Source organism: Schistocerca cancellata, chromosome 8, assembly GCF_023864275.1.
Source record: "Schistocerca cancellata isolate TAMUIC-IGC-003103 chromosome 8, iqSchCanc2.1, whole genome shotgun sequence".
NCBI lineage: Eukaryota > Metazoa > Arthropoda > Insecta > Orthoptera > Acrididae > Schistocerca > Schistocerca cancellata.
In genome coordinates, this window is record NC_064633.1 from 136,309,881 (window position 1) to 136,322,801 (window position 12,921).

General features: G+C 42.7%; 1 pseudogene; it reads left to right on the plus strand.

Moving 5' to 3' along the window:
- Nucleotides 1-9,157: 9,157 nt before the first annotated feature.
- LOC126095953 (5S ribosomal RNA) lies at nt 9,158-9,275 on the plus strand (annotated as a pseudogene).
- Nucleotides 9,276-12,921: the final 3,646 nt, after the last annotated feature.

Below are 12,921 nucleotides of genomic sequence, written 5' to 3' on the forward strand. Positions count from 1 at the left end.
CGCCTTTTCAGGGGTGCGGTGGGTCCCACCTTACTCATTATGGATGATAATGCACGGCCCCACCGAGCTGCCGTCGTGGAGGAGTACTTTGAAACAGAAGATATCAGGCGAATGGAGTGGCCTGCCTGTTGTCCAGACCTAAACCCCATCGAGCACGTCTGATATTCTCTTGGTCGACGTATCGCTGCACTTCCCTAGGACACTTCAGGTGCTCCGACAGTCACTGGTACAGGAATGGGAGGCTATACTCCAGCAGCTGCTCGACCACCTGATCCAGAGTATGCCAACCCATCGTGAGGCCTGTGTACGTGTGCATGGTGATCATGTCCGATACTGATGTCGAGGTACATGCGCAGGAAACAGTGGCGTTTTGTAGCACATGTGTTTGGGGACGGTTTTCTCAACTTATCACCAATACCGTGGACTTACAGATCTGTGTCGTGTGTTTTCCGCATGTGCCTATGCTATCAGCTTCAGTTTTGTGTAATGCCACATTGTGTGGCACCACATTCTTCAATTATCCTTAATTTATGAGCATGAGTGTATATTACAAAATGAGATGCTGAAAGTAGCACACACATTTTGTATTTTGACAGTGGACAACTATCGACGGCAATTCAGTTGTTAGTAAGACTTTTCTGGGAGGGGTGGGGAGGTGTATTGGTGTATTGTTTGGGAATGTAGCGGTATTTGGAAATATAACGTGGAAGAAAACAGCAGAGACAACAAGAGTAGAAGCTTTTGAGATATGGTGCTACAGAAGAGTGCTGAAGATGAGATGATTGTGTCTGCTAATTACTGAAAACGTACATCATCGAATTTTGGAGGAAAGAGGCCTATGGCACAGCTTGACTACAGGAATGAATAGATTTATAGCTTACAGTCTAGGGCAACAAGAAATGCACATCATGGTGAAAAGGACACGAAATCTATGCCATAAAAATAAACTTTAGCTATATAAAAATGTCTCATAATCAGAGGCACCGAAAAAAGCAAAACATATACAAACGAAAGAAGAGTGAAAAATTGAGGAAAACTGAAACGACGTAGCAAGTGGAGATTTCAAAACGAACGCTTCTCGGATTACAGCAAACTTCACTGATTAATGTCACCCATCACGCCACGAGTCAATACAAAGTCGGCAGCAACAGATTCTTCAGATTAACCAACACTTTTATTCTTTGAGTCTGGTTCAGAGTTTTTCAGATTGTTTATCTACTGGCCGCAGCATAAAAATTCACTGCATTATTCTAATTGAAAAGGTGTACTGAACGGCCTTTGCGAATATTTTCCACCTCGCCATACAACACACCATGAAATATGGCTCCTCGCTGACTACTAAAACTGACGCGTGAATTTCCGGAACTCATTTATACGCGTCATGTCTGCGGCTGCTGTCAGGGTAGGAATAAATGGGGGCGCACGTATATTTGCAGCGGGGGAAGTACGGGGAGGTGACAAAAGATGCGGACTGCGGTGACTGATTGCGCAGAAATCCGATACCACTGCTGCGAAATTTAAAGAGTTCCATCGGCCCTACGCTACGCTCTTGTGCGGTGAACTAAGCGGACTGCTAAAAGTCACTTGAAGGTCATACCGCAAAGGAAGTAAATGATCAACACTAGAGTTGTGAAACTATCACAGGCTACCGTAGACTACCACAGGTAAGCGTACACTACAGTAGTTTCTCTAGTGCCTTTGGTCAGTTAAGGTCGTACCCGAGTTACCTCTACGGTAGGTGTGTTGCACACAAATCAGGAATTACCTCATAAAGATAGCTTTCTTTACGTACGCGATAAGAGTCTTACTACATTCCACTACAAACCAGAAGAGGTAAACCGTCTACAAATTGCCTAAGGTTATACAAAGGGCTGTTTAACGTACGGAATATATGTGTTCCACATAGTTGTCCTCCTGTATGTTACTTAAAAGTGAACGATATTTATAGCAAAATTGAAATTGTCAATATTTAATTCTGGTTTTATTCGAAAATCCTTGATTTTTAACGTAAAGCTGAAGAATGTTGTAGTAAAAGTAAAGAAAGTGATACTGATTTATCGTATAGCGCTTGAAAACGTAGTTTTCTCAACAGTAAGATTAAATAACAAAGACGGCAAAATAAAAATATATCAAACATCGTTTCAATACTCCGTCGAAATTATATAAAACATGTTTCTGTTATTCGTAAACATATTTCGCTTTTATCAACAATAATAAGAAACGCATGCCTTTGATCATCAAGAAGACGGTTCTATTGAGTAATATATACATATATATTAGTTAGATGTAATGTGCATTTAAAATGTATTTGCATCAAAAATAATTGCTTTATTGCTTTGGTTACATAAAAGAGCAGAAGATGGGCGATAAACAAATTTTGTTACTTATAAAGTGCAGTTAACATTCCTTAATTATATAAAATACACAGTGGACTAACACTGAGTGATGTGCGGTTCTAATTATGTGCAAAACAAACAAAGAAAGAGTCAAAGAGAAATCGCCGGCTCCTAGTTTCTCTCATACATATTCATTGACCTTTCTTTGTCAAGTGTACCATTTAGTACGTCATTTATGTCGTGTACCAAAACCACAGAACAGTACTTTAGTAGATCGCAACTCTAATCAACACCTTTAGTTCGCAGAAAAATTAACGCTGAAGCCAGGTGATATAGTTGTTATGCTTCTGGAACAGTATCCAAGAGAAAGAGATTTTAAAGTTTCATTCCAAACACCCTTAGTTAGATTAACTGTTATTCAACTAATTTACAACGTGCGTAAGCCTTTGATATGGCAAGGAGCAGTAGAATCTCCTGTCTTAATCCAGTTCAGCAAGTGCTGAGTAATGACCTATGTGGTATACTCTTCTAACAGAAAACTTCGTGGCAATGTTATCCCTTTTCTACGTGTTCACCCTTCAGCGTGACACTCATTTTCCAAGGATGAATGACTTGACGGGCATCTCCTTCTGTATTTTGTCTGTTTCCACGTTCTAGCACAAAAATCGCGTGGTCGTAATTCTATAAATACCTGCGACGCAATGGTTTCTTCATTTAACAAACGAGGAAGAAGGCTCTAGATTCCATGTCGGGACGATACGAGAGGCAAGCTAAAACTTGACTGTCTCCTAATCAAAATGAGCTATTTTGTTGCGGATCAAAAGTATCCCCTTGGACAGCTTTCTGTGAAGCTTCTTCTTAACAGTCTTCCATAACCTCTGCAGGGTGTCTATCTGAGCCTCTTCTTGAGATGTTATTGAAAGTAACCTCATCTCAATACCTCTGGTATCTCAATTTATTTCGCAGTCAGTAAATTTCCCCCCGGTATAAAAATAGTGAGCAGCTGAGTGTGCACATCCACACTCATGTTTGTAATACCTCAGAGCCATATTCCATTGTAACCTGTCCTTCCTTTTCCCCCTCAGAATAATGAAACGAAAAAATATATGTGAGCAGTTACCAGTTCTGTGTGCATAACCTTGCGAGTTATTAGAATAGTCTGCTACTGTGGCAGTAGGCCAACTTTAATAGATACTTGCTGGGTAGCAAAGAGGTTTTTTCGAAACTTTTGTGGAGGTTGGCACAATACAGCATGCCTTCTCTCCAGTCACTTCGTCTTGAAGCATAAACCCTGGTTTTGTGACGGGAGTCCATCACTTTTCGCTGGGAGCCTGATAAGATCAGTTTCTAGTAAGAACTCACCTCGATAGTTTAGTTAATGTTTGAATTTTTGTAAGTTTCCAGTGTAACTGAAGCCCCAACGCTTTTCTCTCGTAACCTTATGGTCTATTAGTTCGTGTTACGAATTTTATTTTAACGTCGCTTTTTTTCTTTTGGTCATCAGTCTACTGACTGGTTTGATGCGGCCCGCCACCAATTCCTTTCCTGTGCTAACCTCTTCATCTCAGAGTAGCACTTGCAACCTACGTCCTCAGTTATTTGCTTGACGTATTCCAATCTCTGTCTTCCTCTACAGTTTTTGCCCTCTACAGCTCCCTCTAGTACCATGGAAGTCATTCCCTCATGTCTTAGCAGATGTTCTATTATCCTGTCCCTTCTCCTTATCAGTGTTTTCCACATATTCCTTTCCTCTCCGATTCTGCGCAGAACAGCCTCATTCCTTACCTTATCAGTCCACCGAATTTTCAACATTCGTCTATAGCACCACATCTCAAATGCTGCGATTCTCTTCTGTTCCGGTTTTCCCACAGTCCATGTTTCACTACCATACAATGCTGTACTCCAGACGTACATCCCCAGAAATTTATTCCTCAAATTAAGGCCGGTGTTTGATATTAGTAGACTTCTCTTGGCCAGAAATGCCTTTTTTGCCATAGCGAGCCTGCTTTTGATGTTCTCCTTGCTCCGTCCGTCATTGGTTATTTTACTGCCTAGGTAGCAGAATTCCTTAACTTCATTGACTTCGTGACCATCAATCCTGATGTTAAGTTTCTCGCTGTTCTCATTTCTACTACTTCTCATTACCTTCGTCGTTCTCCGATTTACTCTCAAACCATACTGTGTACTCATTAGACTGTTCATTCCATTCAGCAGATCATTTAATTCTTCTTCACTTTCACTCAGGATAGAAATGTCATCAGCGAATCGTATCATTGATATCCTTTCACCTTGTATTTTAATTCCACTCCTGAACCTTTCTTTTATTTCCATCATTGCTTCCTCGATGTACAGATTGAAGAGTAGGGGTGAAAGGCTACATCCTTGTCTTACGCCCTTCTTAATACGAGCACTTCGTTCTTGATCGTCCACTCTTATTATTCCCTCTTGGTTGTTGTACATATTGTATATGACCCGTCTCTCCCTATAGCTTACCCCTACTTTTTTCAGAATGTCGAATAGCTTGCACCATTTTATATTGTCGAACGCTTTTTCCAGGTCGACAAATCCTATGAAAGTGTCTTGATTTTTCTTTAGATTTGCTTCCATTATTAGCCGTAACGTCAGAATTGCCTCTCTCGTCCCTTTACTTTTCATAAAGCCAAACTGATCGTCACCTATCGCATTCTCAATTTTCTTTTCCATTCTTCTGTATATTATTCTTGTAAGCAGCTTCGATGCATGAGCTGTTAAGCTGATTGTGCGATAATTCTCGCACTTGTCAGCTCTTGCCGTCTTCGGAATTGTGTGGATGATGCTTTTCCGAAAGTCAGATGGTATATCGCAAGACTCATATATTCTACACACCAACGCGAATAGTCGTTTTGTTGCCACTTCCCCCAATGATTTTAGAAATTCTGAAGGAATGTTATCTATTCCTTTTGCCTTATTTGACCGTAAGTCCTCCAAAGCTCTTTTAAATTCCGATTCTAATACTGGATTCCCTCTCTCTTCTAAATCGACTCCTGTTTCTTCTTCTATCACATCAGACAAATCTTCACCCTCATAGAGGATGTATTCTTTCCACCTATCTGCTCTCTCCTCTGCATTTAACGTCGCTAGTTTTGAATAATTTGAAATTTTGGTGACTTCGTATTGTTTGACTCTACTAGTGACTTGAACACTTAGAGTTGTGTTGAATGGGTAACGATTCAGTTCAATCAGTTTCTCATTTTTCTAACAGCGAGTGCGTGTGCCTTATACCACTGACTTTTCATTTCGTTTTATTCCGTATCCTCTCACATCCTATTACCTGTGCCATAAATTCAGTGCAACTCTAATTGGTTTATTCTGAGCTTCGTATTTGTTCTGTACTTGCTTAGTTCGTTGCCAACATGGTCACATGTTCTGGTTTAACAGTCTTTTATGCTGTAATTTCGGTAATCCTCCTTTCACAGTGTGCATTTGAAAAAATGGTTCAAATGGCTCTGAGCACTATGGGACTTAACAGCTTTGGTCATCAGTCCCCTAGAACTTAGAACTACTTAAACCTAACTAACCTAAGGTCATCACATAACACCCAGTTATCACGAGGCAGAGAAAATCCCTGACCCCGCCGGGAATCGAATCCGGGAACCCGGGCGTGGGAAGCGAGAACGCTACCGCACGACCACGAGCTGCGGAGGTGCATTTGAATTAAGTGTATTTCTTGGTTCATGTTTTGATCTTCGTTATTAAAATCGAGGGAGTACATCTCTTTACTAGCCACGTGTGGTCATGTTGGAGGGCCTTTGTTCTTTTCTTTTCTCCTCTGTGTAATCTTCACCAAGTGTATGGTGGTATTAAGTGCGTGTATGGTTATCCCATTCCTTGATTATTCCCGTTCCACAAACCGGGAGTTTAGTAGCGGACTTGGGACCAACGTTTAAATTTTATCAACTATGGAACTTAATAAATATCAGGAAACAGCCATCGTACATTTTATTATGTTCACAAGTGTTTTAGTTAAGTTACCGACATCAATAAATGATCTTTTTGCCGGTCATTATATTCGGGCATTCCATAAATGAAATTCAGCCCTCCCTACGCCCCCCTCCAATCCACCACTGATCCACAGTGCATCCTACAGCACTTTCTTACTCGACAATTGAATAAAGGCCATTGGTTTAAATATGAGTTGTTTAAAATATTCGAAAGTAAGATTATTGTAAATACACTTCCTTAACTACCAAACAAGAGCCAAAACTCTAGGTTGCAGCTACAACTTTCTTTAATATTGCAACCTTTTACAACCAACATAAAAAACTTTTACCTCATAGTATGCTCCTGTGACAGTTTGCCCCTTTCGAGCATAATCGGTTAGCACCCTACCATGGCAGTCTCATAAAACACTTACCACCCACTTGCCCGGAGATTTTCACCAGTCGTGAATCAATATGTCTGCACTGCTTGCTTTGCTCCGTTGTCTCAGGTCCACAGTAACCTACACAGCACTTGTCTACGCTGGCCAAAGCAGCCCTCTTGCTTAGCCTGACAGATAGAGCTGTAACATTTCCAATGGTATCTCGGTTACGCGTACTTTTCGCATGGGTACGAGCAGTCGCGGAACACAGGGGAAGGCGACCACTGAAATGTTCGATACGTCGTGCGTGATGTTGAAAACTTATCTATGACTGATTTCCACTTTTTCCGCTACCGCATCGATTGTGTTACGTAGGACATCGAACACCGGGGTTTGCAAGTCTCTTGAGATACCCGGTTCTTTACACAGAGATCGATCACAGGAAAACAACAGTTCGAACTATAGAGGAAGCAACCAGGAAAGAGGTGGGGAGGAAAGAGGTAGACGAGGCAGTTACAATAAGTACAACTAACGGTAAAACTGAAGCTGGAGAGAACAACAAAATTCAAATTAGTTCCAGCAGGGTACTGGAAAACTACAGCAGGAAAGAAACAATTGGGAGGACAACAGTCAATGTCAGCAACAAAACCAACCACAGTTGGGATCCAACAAGATGAAACTGGATACATTTCAGTAACATGTAAAGCAACAAGATTTCAGATGTGCGAATGCAGGAGTGGCTATTATTTAATAAAAATGTTCCTTTAGTTTTTAATATACGAGGGTCGTCCATAAAGTAGTTCCGTTTCTATTTCTATCCGCGGCAGCGCTACGATCGCAGTTCCGAGAATGCGCGGCAGTTACTCTTCCTCAAGGAGAAGACATGTACGCCATTTTCAGACCGCTGCTGCCAAATTGTGCTCTGTAGTGCTTCTGTATAGTGTCAGCTGTAATTGAAAATGCCTCCTCGTGTGAAATCAGATCTGTTATTCGTTTTGTAAATGCAAAGAAACTTAAACCAAAGGAAATTCATCCGCAAATCTGCGAGGTTTACGGACAAAATTCTATGAGTGATTCAATGTTTAGAAGATGGGTCAGACTGTTCAATGAAGGACGTGATCAAGTTCACGATGAAGAACGAAGTGGACGCCCGTCTGTGGTTATTGATGAACTGGTTCACACAATTGAAGAGAAGATTAAGCACAACCGTACAGCCCGGACGTCGCTCCTAGAGACTTTCATCTCTTCTTACACCTAAAATCTGTCCTTGGTGGTCAACACTTCAACGATGAGGTGAGCTGAAAGAACAAGTTACCACATGGTTGAATCGTCCGCAGCTCGTGGTCGTGCGGTTGCGTTCTCGCTTCCCACGCCCGGGTTCCCGGGTTCGATTCCCGGCGGGGTCAGGGATTTTTTCTGCCTCGTGATGACTGGGTGTTATGTGATGTCCTTAGGGTAGTTAGGTTTAAGTAGTTCTAAGTTCTAGGGGACTGATGACCATAGGTGTTAAAGTCCCATAGTGCTCAGAGCCATTTTTGAACATGGTTGAATCCACAGGCGGCAACCTTCTATGAGGAAGGCATACAAAACCTTGTGGCATGCTACGACATGTGCCTACAAAATTTCGGAAGCTATGTAGAAAAGTAGTTTAACAGTTGTAGATTTTTGTACAATAAATATTTTTTCTGTACCTGTACGCGTTTGTTTTATATAACTAAACGAAACTCACTTTGTGGAAAATGCTCGTAGAACAGAGAAATTCGTTTCAGTAAATAATCACCTCCCGGAGACACACTAGACACGTTGTGGCATATAGCCAGTTATTTTACACTTAACATAATTTGTTAATTTCTAGCCCGCATCTCGTGGTCGTGCGATAGCGTACTCGCTTCCCACGCCCGGGTTCCCGGGTTCGATTCCCGGCGGGGTCAGGGATTTTCTCTGCCTCGTGATGGCTGGGTGTTGTGTGCTGTCCTTAGGTTAGTTAGGTTTAAGTAGTTCTAAGTTCTAGGGGACTTATGACCACAGCAGTTGAGTCCCATAGTGCTCAGAGCCATTTTTTTTGTTAATTTCTAGATGGTACAGTGGATCTGAGTCCTTACAGCTGACGGAAGCTTCACACATGAAAACTACGTAAGTAACGAAAAATGAAACTACTCTATTTCTACTGTTTGCCATTATTACCTTCGTTGAATCAATTGAGTTTATTGCTTGACTGTCTTATCTGGTGCCTGCGTGCCTGAAGAGTCTGTATTAGATTGTGTTTGATTCACTTAGGTTACCTTAGTGCAATGACGAGAGTGGTGTGCAGCTACGAATTATTTGCTGTATTTTTTCAAGCCGAAATATGCCATGCGTTCCCTGTACCGGATGTTAAAAACTCTCTTCCAGGTTAATGTGCATGGAAACAGCGCAACTATCACCGGACTACAATGAATGTGAAAGTCCTCCTTTAAAATTATCGCTGGTATAGTGTAGAGGAGCCAACGGCCTTGCCGCAGTGGTAACACCAGTTCCCGTCAGATTACCGAAGTTAAGCGCTGTAGGGCTGAGCTAGCATTTGGATGGGTGACCATCTGGTCTGCCGAGCGCTGTTGTCAAGCGTGGTGCACTCAGCCCTTGTGAGGCAAACTGAGGAGCTATTTGATTGAGAAGTAGCGGCTCCGGTCTCGGAAACTGACATACAGCTGGGAGAGCGGTGTGCTGACCACTTACCTCTCCAATCACCATCCAGTGACGCCGATGGGGTGAGGATGACACGGCGGCCGGTTGGTACTGTTGTGCCTTCCAAGGCCTGTTGGACGGAGTTTAGTTTAGTTTGTAGTGTGGAGGAACTGACATCTGTGAATGACTTTGCCAAATACAATGCTTGAGTTACCTTATACTAAATTCTCCTTTGAATGGTAGCCGGTTGTGGTGATAAGTTCATAACGCTGTCGTTCTTTTACATCTGTTCTCATGTGTAACTTTTAATATCATATAGAGCCCGTTTTCTTCGGCGCTGTTCCATTTAACCTTCTGTCTCGTCTTTCACGTATTCTTCTCATAAAGAAGTCATGAAGTTCATCAGTGAATTATGAGATTCCGTCTTTACGAGTGAAAGCGAGGGAGAGTTGAACGGCCGTCAACATGTTTGTCATCAAAGACTTAGCAATAGCTGAGTTAGGGAGAGACAGGAGATTATGTTGTTCCTTTGCGACGAGCCTTGACAACAGCGGTCATTGTTTCTAATCCTGCCTCTTGTGTTTTGTATTTCATTGACATAGTGTAATTCATGAAGCGCTCTTGGATAACACGATGGAATCGTTGCACCTTCCGATAAGGAGCTGTTGGTAGTGCAGAGGTCATGTGGCGTAACAGTGACTCATGATTTTCTTGGGAATGCACGGCTTGTCGAAAAACCGATCATTCTTAATTAACGACTCAAGAAACTTCACTGGACTGCGAAATCCTAACGCTTCTAGGTCTTCGCCCAGCATAATCTCTTGCTTGATGATTTTCCGCAAGTCTTGTGGCCAAAATCTGTTAATAAACGCATCCCTAAACTCTTTATATGAGCGACAGATCTAAGGAACACTGCGCATATTTTCCGCAATTGATCCATCTAAAAATCCGCAGATAAATTACAGCTTTCGTTTCAGTGGCCAAGATTACGGTAGCTCTTTGTCGTACTGAGTTATCCAACTTTTTGGATGTGATTTATTGTTGTTCTCTTTGACACTTGGAAATTTTGAATGGATAAGAAACGTTTGTGGTCTAATGGTTCGACATTTCCTGTGAACGAACTATCCCTCGTTTCTGATGCACGTTGGTTGTTGTGGTCTTCAGTCCTGAGAGTGGTTTGATGCAGCTCTCCATGCTAATCTATCCTGTGCAAGCTCCTTCATCTCCCAGTACCTACTGCAACCTACATCCTTCTGAATCTGCTTAGTGTATTCATCTCTTGGTCTCCCTCTACGATTTTTGCCCTCCACACTGCCCTCCAATGCTAAATTTGTTATCCCTTGTTGCCTCAGGACATGTCCTACCAACTGGTCCCTTCTTCTAGTCAAGTTGTGTCACAAACTTCTCTTCTCCCCAATCCTATTCAATACTTCCTCATTAGTTACGTGATCTACCCACCTAATCTTCAACATTCTTCTGTAGCACCACATTTCGAAAGCTTCTATTCTCTTCTTGTCCAAACTGTTTATCGTCCATGTTTTACTTCCATACATGGCTACACTCCATACAAATACTTTCAGAAACGACTTCCTGACACTTAAATCTATACTCGACGTTAACAAATTTCTCTTCTTCAGAAACGCTTTCCTTGCCATTGCCAGTCTACATTTTATATCCTCTCTACTTCGACAATGATCATTTATTTTGCTCCCCAAATAGCAAAACTCCTTTACTACTTTAAGTGTCTCATTTCCTAATCTAATTCCCTCAGCATCACCCGACTTAATTCGACTACATTCCATTATCCTCGTTTTGCTTTTGTTGATGTTCATCTTATATCCTACTTTCAAGACATTGTCCATTCCGTTCAACTGCTCCTCCAAGTCCTTTGCTGTCTCTGACAGAATTACAATGTCATCGCCAAACCTCAAAGTTTTTATTTCTTCTCCATGGATTTTAATACCTACTCCAAATTTTTCTTTTGTTTCCTTTACTGCTTGCTCAATATACAGATTGAATAACATCGGGGAGAGGCTACAAACCTGTCTCACTCCCTTCCAACCACTGCTTCCCTTTCATGTCCCTCGACTCTTATAACTGCCATCTGGTTTCTGTACAAATTGTAAATAGCCTTTCGCTCCCTGTATTTTACCCCTGCCACCTTTAGAATTTGAAACATATTCCAGTCAACATTATCAAAAGCTTTCTCTAAGTCTACAAATGCTAGAAACGTAGGTTTGCCTTTCCTTAATCTTCCTTCTAAGATAAGTCGTAAGGTCAGTATTGCCTCACGTGTTCCAACATTTCTACGGAATCCAAACCGATCTTCCCCGAGGTCGGCTTCTACCAGTTTTTCCGTTCGTCTGTAAATAATTCTCGTTAGTATTTTGCAGCTGTGACTTATTAAACTGACAGTTCGGTAATTTTCACATCCGTCAGCACCTGCTTGCTTTGGGATTGGAATTATTATATTCTTCTTGAAGTCTGGGGGTATTTCGCCTGCCTCGTACATCGTTCTGATGCACGCGACTCCGTAAATCGGTGTCCAAACAATCCCTGTTCACTCTTGTGTCGTCAGATTCACGGAATAATATTTCATCTCGCAGAAGATGTACACAATTGTGCTCTGGTTCGGTTTCTGCCATTCTTTGCTCTATCGTGCACTTTATGATGGCTGGTGTAATCTCCTGCGACATTCGCCTTTGTGCTGGTGATGCACCCTATATTTCGCATTGAAATGTCTTAATACGTGCCCTTCTGTCCTCCCCTGATAATGCGGGAGCGAACCACACCGTCATTCGCATTCGGGAGGACGACAGTTGAAATCCTCGTTCGGGCATCCTGATTTGGGTTTTCCATAATTTCAGCAAATCGCTTCAGGCAAGTGCCGGGATGGTTTTTTGAAAGGGCACTGAGCCGTGGTAAAAATTGATGTTTTGAAGAGCGCGCTGCAGCGCGTAGTGTGAAGTAGTTGCCCTCCGTTTTTGCTGTGGCAATCGCAGCTTTGGTGTCTCCCTCTGGTGGGAAAGGGGAAAGGTTGCCTGTTCACGTGCATTTAAGGGGCGCTATGAGCTCGCCAGTCGGTCAGTCTGGGTCAGTCTCTCGTCCCCAGCTTGGTAGTTTGTCTCTCGTCCGCATTTGTAAGGCAGTTAGTGTCTGTCTGTCGTCAAGAGTGCTAGTATGTCTTTCGTACGGATCAACCTTTGAATCCGGCAATATGAGAGTTTTTCCACTCCGCTAGTAAGAGAACTCAGCGAGTGGTCGCCTGGTCGGGGCTTAGTTCCTGCATCTGAGTCTGCGCGTACGCCACCAGTCTGCTCGAGTTTGCTCTGGCAATGGTCATTGGCTGTTGGATCGATCGGTTGGTCGGTCGAGCACTGAAACACAAGATGACTTGTCCGTCTTGAGAGTCGGCGCATGTGAGGTCGCCACGTGAGTCCAGTGGGCCGCGCCGTATAGCGAGGTGTAGTGGCTTCACGGTCGACACGAGAGCAACAGGAGTCAACCCACGACATCGGTCAGGCCGGTGCGAGCTGCGACGCCGTGAGACGGGAGATCGGCGCGGCTTCCTGCGTCCGTTGA